At 51.5% G+C, this 8,891-nt stretch overlaps 1 long non-coding RNA gene across 1 annotated transcript; it reads left to right on the top strand.

Moving 5' to 3' along the window:
* Positions 1–574: 574 nt before the first annotated feature.
* Positions 575–7,558, top strand: LOC140599116 (uncharacterized). Its single transcript, XR_012001855.1, has 2 exons — positions 575–1,295; positions 3,061–7,558. It is a non-coding gene; the product is annotated as an uncharacterized lncRNA (long non-coding RNA).
* The last annotated feature ends 1,333 nt before the right edge of the window (positions 7,559–8,891 follow it).

Here is an 8,891-nt window from a genome sequence, read left to right as displayed (position 1 = left end):
CGCAGGATGCCCGCTGTTGCCTCTGGGGCCTCTGGCTCTGTCCTGCGGAGGGTCCGACCCATGTGGCTCCAGATAGTAGGAGCTAAGGCACTGGGGTCGGGGAGGAGCCAGCTTTGCGGAGCACCAGGCCGACAGCTGCTGCAGATCCAAGTTCAACCGAGTAAGTTTGAAGATCTAATTGGCCTTATTAAATGATTCGTGAATCAAGGAGCAAGGAGGGGAGAGGTCTGATGAGCTCAACGAAAGAAAGGTGGTTACGGTTACGGGCAGCAAGTGGGCATCCCACAGATGCCTCTTTTTTTACAAAATAAAACAAAACAAAAAAAAACCCTATTTATTTATTTATTTATTTATTTATTTATTTATTTAGCAAAGAATGCACCGTTTAGGCAAGGTTGCCTTGCGAAGGGGAGCAGAACGGGTGTCTGGGTACACTTCCCACTATTGACCTGGAAACTCCATGGGGCTGGTTAATCGTTGCCTTCCTGGGGCTGAAACTGTGGCCCGGTTAGGTATTAACTATTGTTTTCCTGACTTGGGGCCTTGACCTGAGGGACACAATCTGGGACCTGGGGGTTGCTTTTTCACACAGTGTAGTCGTCCTCGGCCACTGGGAGTGGGCTCTGATGGCATCACAGGTGCCCGGGGACCCGGAAGCTTGTTCTCTCCAGAAACCAGCTTCCAGAACCTGCTCTTGGCTCTGCTAAGAGCAAAGGAGAAGCCCCCAGCGACAGGAGGCCATCTCCTCTGTCCTGCGACTGTCCTACCTGGGACTGTGGGACCCAGTAAGGCAAGAGCACACTTGGGAGAAAATCTTTCGACTCTAACTCATGGGACTCGATTGGTCGTGCCGCTGCCTTTTCTGAAACTCCTCACATCCCGGTGCCTGCTCTGGGACTCCTTCACGTTTTCCTTTCTTTCTTTTAAAAATTATTTTATTTATTTACTCATGAGACAGACACACAGAGGGAGGCAGAGACACGGGTAGAGGGAGACGCAGGCTCTGTGCAGGGAGCCCGACGCGGGACTCGATCCCAGGACCCGGGGTCACGACCTGAGCCAAAGGCAGATGCCCAACCGCTGAGCCCCCCGGGGGCCCTGTTCACATTTTCTCTCCAGCTTTTCCTCCTGGATAAAGCTGCCAGAGGTGCCCCGGGTTCACGGCTTTGTCGGAGCGGCTACACCTCCGTAGCCTGGCCACACACTCAGGTGCTACCTGGATGGACTCTTCTGGCATCTTCTCTCTTGATCCAACAGAAACGTGCCACGGTTGCCCACCACGTGCAGGGCTCGCGGTAGGAGGGGGAGACGAAGGGGAACGGGGAGCCTCCGCCCCTGCCGCCGAGAAGCGGGAAGGGGGTCCTCGGGAGGCCTACCGGCGGCTCGGGCTTAGAGACCCACAGAGAGCCCGCGTGTCGGCCGAGCCGAGGCCCGGACCTTCCCTTCCCATGTGGCTTTGACGCGGAGCTGGATGTCGCCTTGCCCATACACACGGCCCTGCAGGATGAATCTGAAAGTCCCTTTTTAAATTGTCCCAGCCTGAAGGGAGCCGAGATGGGTGCCGTCCTGGGGGTGGGAGGTGCCGGGGCGACGAGGGCCTGGGGCTGCGCGGGAGGCACAGGCCCAGGTGCCAGTGTCCCCCCCCACCCCCCCCACCCCCCCACCCCCGCCCAGCCTCCTGCCGCGCCCAGAGCAGCTTCTGGAAGCTGGTTTCTGGAGACCGCAGGCCTCATGGTGTGCTAACCTTCTGAAAATGGAGTTTAGAAGCCAGGGGCTTAGCCGAGGGGCCGAGTCAGAGTGCGGGACCGGAGGCCGCTGGAAACCCAGGTCCGCAGTCAGGGGGCAGGGGCAGGCCTCCAGGTGAAGGCCTGGGGGCGGGGGGGGGGGGGCGGGAGCCCGCACCCCAGAGCGGCCCGCAGTGGCACCTGCAGGTGCAGGGCCTGCGCCCTGGTCTGTGCCCGGACTCTGCTGTGGCCACGAGCCCGTGCGCCCTGCCACCTGCCTGGGCTGCCCTCTCCCCCATCCAAGACCGGTGCTGGGGTGCGCCCCCTGCTTAGGTTCCCGCTCCGGGGTGGGGTGGGGGGTGTGGGAATCAGCAGTCGCCTACTGGTAAAACCCAAACAAAACCGAGTCTGCGGGTGGCGTCCTCTGACCTGTGGCCTCTGCAGCCAGCCCTCCCCCCGGGGTTCCTGGAGGCACTCCCACCCCCACCCCCCAGTCACTGGGGCTCCCTGGCAGGTGCAGCCCACACCTGCTGGAGGAGTGTGCAGGGACCGCAGAGGAGCAACCATGGGGGGGTGGGGCGTGAGCGTGGAGGTGGGCACTGCGCCCCCCGGGAGCCCTGGGCCCTGTTTTTCTGGGGGATTCACAGGCCGCCTCCACGGGATCATGTCACACTCCTTGGCATCTCCCGAGACCCCCACTTCCTTCCCACCACTCTCTCTTCCCTTACGACCTTGCTCATCCCCGTGCTCCAGCCTCTCCGTTAGCCTGCCTGGGTCCCTGGGGAGTCCCCCTTCATGTTGAGGAGGGGAGGGGCTGCTCCTGAGGCCCCCGCTGGCCACCCAGGGCCACCCAGGGCTCCCGTCCCCATCCCCAATTTCTCTCTGTGCCTGATGGCTCCCAGCTCCAAGCCAACGTGCGGAGTGTGGTCCATTTAAGGGCCGTCTCGGGGCCCCTTACCCCCTGGGCTTCGCCCCTTGTTTCCTGGCCTCCCTCACAGCCAACCTGCTTGGGAGAGCGCCCGGGCTGCAGACCGAGCCCCGCCTCCCCTCCCCGGGCAGCTCTGGAGCCCGCCGCACCGGCTCCTTCCCCGACCGCAGCCACCTGCCCACCAGCAAAGCCAGGTCAGCCCGGGCCTCCACCTCCCATGCAGCCCTCCCTAAAATGTACACGTTTAAAATGCCAAAAATGTAAAGAAGGCATCACGAACAGCAAGGAGGAGTAAGTGACGGCAACCACGCCCCCCATGCAGCTCGAAAACACTGAGTAGAACTTTAATATGTTTTACATCCAAACACAATACCTTGAAATGTTTCAAATTATTATGATTATTTTTAGATTTTATTTATTGTTAGAGAGAGAGCGCACAGGAGCAGGGGAGGGACGGAAGGAAATCTGACCCCACGCTGAGCGTGGAGCCCGACTTGGAGGCTGGATCCCATGGTCCCGAGATCACGGCTGGAGCCACGACCAATAGCTGGACTTAACCAACTGAACCACCCAGGCCAGAGCCCGAAATGTCTCCAAATTATTTTAGACCAGCAGCTAAGTTGCAGGTACGGCCCGGAGGGTCCTTGTGCAGTTAGTGCGTTGCCTAAGAGTAGCACCGGTACCCAAACCTGAGCCCGGGCTGCGCCACGCAGCAACTGAACCCGGACTTGAGCTGAGGTCCATCAGGTCTTCCCTGCAGTCCCTTCTCCACCCCAGGACCCAGTCCAGACCCCCTCCCTGCGTAGCCTCCTCCATAGCCTCCTCCAATTCGCGAGGGTGTTCCCCAGTATTAGTTACTTAATTGGTTGTATTTGTATTAATGATTATTATTTTGTGGTTGCACGTCCCTCCATTCAGGCTTGTCTGATGTTCTCTCATAATGAGGTGAAGCCATTTGGGGCAAGAGTACCACGGGCTTCTAGAATTTTTAAGCTGCCCAGTTACCGTGTGACAGACAATGCGTACCGAGTTTTATGTTTTAAACATATTAACTTACTTAAAATCCACAAAATCCCTCCTGAAGCAATGATTAACCCCCACCCCCCTGCCCTTCACAGATGAGGAAACAGGACATTAAATCACTAGTGGGGACAGAGCTGGGCCTCGAGCATCGCTCTGGGACTCCAGCCGACACCCAGCCCCGCACAGTGGCTCCCGCAGGACAGACTCGGGGCGTCCGCCACCCCGGGGGCCCCTCCCAGATGCCGCTCGGGGTGCAGAAGGCACCTGCTGGGGCTCCTCTGCACGGGGGCCATGGCGCCTTTGGGGCGCAGGTCTTTGGGAAAAGACAAAATGCCCACTTGACAGACTCATAGGGTCCATCAGGAGTAAACATAAAATTCTGGATGGTGCTGTTAGGACGCAATGCTCACTCTTGGCACCTCAACTTGTCCCCCTGTTCTGCTTGTGTCCGGATTTATTTTAAGGTAGAAACTATAAACTAGTAAGTTGCCAGTGAGTCCGGAATTTTTATATTTTTATTTTTATTTTTATTTTTATTTTTATTTTTATTTTTATTTTTATTTTTTTGAGTCAGAAATTTTTCAATTATGAGCAGCTAGATGGAGAACAGTAACAAATAGGACACAACGGCCTAGAGAAAAGCGAAGAGTCTGTTGTCAAAGCTCTCGGTTCTGTGCTGTCCTCGAGAGTTAATCATGACATGCACGTTACACACAACTTGTTAATAAGGGTTGGGACTCGTTAATAAGTGGAGTGTAGACACTGGGCTGTTCAACCCAACTCCCTTACATCACCATTAATTGCTGTATTTTCTCTTACACACAAAACGCATTAATGAAGCTTCGCGGTTCTTTCTCTTACATAGAAAACGATCTCACATTCCATTAAATAGTGACCCATGTCACACTTGGGCTCGTTTCTCACTTTTGAAACATCTTGAACGAGCCACAGTTTCCAGAGAGATATAAGAGGCTGCCGGGGGTCGGGGGGGAAGGCTCAGCGAACATTACGGTGCACCTGACGGGGGTGTTTACCCAGAGAGTGGCTATCAATGGATCAGTGATACGTGGAGTAACAGAACAGGTGTTCTTCAGTGGTTGGGCCTGGGCCCAGGATTGTTTAACATCTTTATCAATGACCTACCTGGGTGAGACGGAATGGAAAGTATGCTTTGTACACGTGCAGCTGATACAGAACTAGGGGGGAACAAATCGGGCCCCAGAATAGAGGGTTATAATTCAAGTTGACCTCGGCCAATTGTCGCTTCCACAATTCAGCAACGTGCATGGATGAGATTCATGAGTTACGAGAGAGACAGAGAGCTCTAAGGAGAGTAGAGAGTGTCTTTTTATTCTTCAGTGGTTTGCCAGCTGCTGGGGGATCAGGAGCAAGAACCAGCAGAGCTGGTCACCCGGGACAGCAGGGGATGTCTCCCGTGTGCAGCCGACGTGGTGATTTCTTAGAAAAATGAAGAGAGCATTAGTCAAGGTGATTTCTTACAGCTGAACCAGGCTCAGAGACTGGGAAAGGGTTGGAGAGGGAGAGGTGGGCCAAGGTGTGGATGACTTGACCCAACAAAGGATACATCTTGAGGTTAGATTGGGAGGAGCAAAGACCGGGCAGTCCCTCTTGGGAACGATTATACAACAGAGCAACGCTGGGCAAGAAGGCATGACCTTGCAATCCCACAGAAAACAAACAACAAAAGCAAGCATAAATCCATAAACGGACTCTTTAAGGTCGTGTAAAGTAAATGCCAGTAGAGATACGAAATTAATTATAAATACTGAACATGCGGAACCAAGTGTAGGTAAAGTAGAAAAAGCTATAGAGTTATGACTTGTAAGAGAACCCAGGGTCTTGCGTTTGGAGACGGAAGAAAGCCAAAAGTCCTACTACGCTCATCACATTTCCTTTGCAAGCTAAACACAAGGAAAACAAAGAGGTAAACAAATACAGACAGATGTGTTTACATGAATACGGTGTGGGTAGAAGGTGGGATCTCCCGTGCTCTACTGAGCTACCATTCAGGGTTTCATAAACTTCACCTTTTTTTTTTTTAAGATTTTTTTATTTTTATTTTTCATGAGAGACACAGAGAGAGAGAGAGAGAGGCAGAGACACAGGCAGAGGGAGAAGCAGGCTCCATGCTGGGAGCCCGATGCGGGACTCGATCCCGGGCCTCCAGGATCATGCCCTGGGCTGACGGCAGGTGCTAAACCGCTGAGCCACCCAGGGATCCCCCTAAACTTCACCTTTTTAAAGTCCTCCTGAGCCTGCAGTTAAGAACAAAGCCCTTGTTGGCCCATGAGTGAGGGAGCAGGAAACCATCAAAAACAATGAACAGAAAATTGGGTTAGCGGGGCAAGCAGAAAAGCTCGGAGTCAGAATTTCCAGAGGCAAACAATGGGTTTCCCAACCATAAAAGTTGCTAAAGGAGGACAGGGAGTTACTCCCGTAAAGACTTTTTGAAATTCAGGTAAGTTCTGATTTTTATGGCAAGACGCAAACGTGTGCCTACATGACAGTAAAATTAGGCCCTAAGGTTTCAGACCTTTGTGTACGTGTGTTACTGGGTTCTGCTCGCTTGTGTGCCAGTTCTCTGACCACGGTGTGGGGCGAAGCGTACACGCGGCAGAACCATCCAGAAGGAGACGAACAGTTATTAGCCATTCGGGCCAGGGTAAAATGTAAGTATTTTCTCAGACTCTGACAAAATAGTCATGTGAGCAGCTGAGTGTTTCTTCTGCCCCTCGCCCAACAGCAGTCTCAGTGTGGGAGTTCCTAATTGTCGTCATGAAACCAGATGGCAGAAAAGGATGCAACGTGAGACATCGGTTCTCCCGCCAACAGGGCGGGAAGTGGGCTGTGGTCGAGCTCAAGCAGACCTGGATGGATAGAACCATCCCGACGGCCGCCCCGGGCACTGTGACGGGCTTGTCCTGCTGTTGCTGAGTGTGGGGACCTGCCTTCCCGCCCTGAAAATAAAGAGCCTTGCCTTGGTTGTATGATAACATCTGAGCGTCCCCTTTTCTCCCGCTTTCTATGAAGGGGGAAACAAATAGGATGTGGACAGCAGCTGTGGGGGTATTTCCCAGATGGTGCCAACTGATCTACAAAAGCCTTTTGTTTTTGGCTACAAAGCCACCTGACAGGTGTGGAAGGCCCAGTGGACTCAACAGTCTGCAAGCTGGTTACCGTCCCCGGTGAAGTTCGTGGCTGGGATCCGGACTGTCTCAAGGGAGAGGGGCGCTCAGTGGAGGGGGTGGGGGGCCACCAGGGGTCGGACAGCTTGGCGTGGGCAGCTGTCCACTTCCCAGGATCAGAACCCAGAGTTCCCTTTGGCCTGTTTCACAGTGTAAAGGCGATTCCCAAAGTTTCTATCAACTCAGGTGAAAATGCATAAAGGTATCAGCTCTCAATAGGCTGACAGATGAGCCTTCCATAATTCCCACTCCGCCCTGCATTTGCAAACCCCCTGGGCCTTATTGCCTCCTTCATCGCCACCCCCCCGAGTTGAAAGGGAGAGAGCATCCACCCAGTAAAAACGTGCCGAATTCCCTCTCCAGTACAGAGGCCACTGAAAGCAGCAGAAATTAATAAAAATAACACGGGCGTTCTCCTAATCCCAATGAAAGGAATGAAAAACTGAAAAAGGAAGTTAGGAAGCATTGCTTCCATTTGGAAATTTCTAAAGAATATTAGATTATGGGAGCTCAGTCTGTGAGGTGTCTGACTCTTGATTTCACCTCAGGCGGTGGTCTCAGGGTCACCAGGTGGAGCCCTGTGTGACTTTACGCTTAGTAGGTCGTCAGCTTGGGGTGCTCCCTCTCCGTCTGTTCCCCCCTCCCATTTTATTTTAAATAAAATCGTTTAAAAATAATATTAGGTTGTGTCTTCTTAGTTTAACTTCTGTACTTGGATACATCTGGCATATTCTAGCCAACTTTAACAAGCAGCTACGGGTTGGAATGGTTGTATTACATTATTTTGACCTTAGCAAAAAAATTTCCATTAGAGAATTTGCACATGCCATTAGAATCCAAGCTGGAAAAAAAAAAAAAAGAATCCAAGCTGAAATAATATGTTAACATCGACATATGATCACTGCCCAGGTGTCTTGGACATTTAACAACGGTTTTTACATACAGATTTCTTGCATTGAATTATTTCAGATATATCCATTATGCCTTTTTAATAACTTGGAAGGGCATGGACTATTTGCGTGTATGTGTACACACACACACACACACACACAGATATTAAAACAATGCAAAAAAAATAAAACAATGCAACAAAATGTGGTGAGTGCTTCTGACGACGGGATTTATGGTGATTTTAAACTTTAAAAAGTTATCATATTGTTTGATATGCACATCATGCATTTGTATCATTTTTTACAAAAATTAAACAGTTGCTTAAAAATTACTTGAAAACATCAACAGCGATTCCGCCTTCTTTGCTTCTTAGTGATGAAACTAAGGGTGTGAGCATATGAAAGAGACATTCTCAAATGATCGGATTGAGGAAACAAGCACGATTCGTTCATTCATCCAATCTTCCATTATTTAAAAGTTCATTCATGTGTGGGCGCCCGTGTGGCTCAGTTGATTAAGTGTCTGACTCTTGATTTCAGCTCAGGTCACCATCTCAGGGTTGTGAGACGGAGCCTGGGGTCAGGCCCCACGCTGGGCAGGAGGTCTGCTTGAGGTTCTCTGTCTCTTCCTCTGCTCCTCCCTCCATTCTCCCTCCTTCTCTCTCTCAAATAAGTAAATAAATCTTGAAAAATAACAAAAGTTCATTCATGTGTCACGTAGTGTGTCCCTTAGATGTCAGAAAATGGGATTGTAGTTGGGGACACCCAGTCAATAATACAGACGGCCCGAATGAATAATGTTCTTCTACAATGTCAGTCTTACAAGATCACACAATTGAGTATGACTTCCCGGGTGAGGCTGTCCTCTGGGCAAGCACCTGGGTGGAGGTGGTGGGCGTGGGTCAAAGTTTCCATCGGTTGGATACCTGGGTGAGGCACTTATGTAGCTGCAGGTCCCATCTACAAAATAAGCTAATAAAACTGTCAGTCATGAACCCACCTTAGGAATTACGTGAATTGTTTATATGGATGATTATGTTGTTGAATGAAGAAATCAACAATAAAAATAAACCAAAAAGAAATCCTTGTTTTATGTGAAAGCATATCAGAGAGAGACCCT

The sequence above is a fragment of the Vulpes vulpes genome, chromosome 5 (assembly GCF_048418805.1).
Source record: "Vulpes vulpes isolate BD-2025 chromosome 5, VulVul3, whole genome shotgun sequence".
Taxonomy (NCBI): domain Eukaryota; kingdom Metazoa; phylum Chordata; class Mammalia; order Carnivora; family Canidae; genus Vulpes; species Vulpes vulpes.
This window is presented reverse-complemented; position numbering and strand designations above follow the sequence as displayed.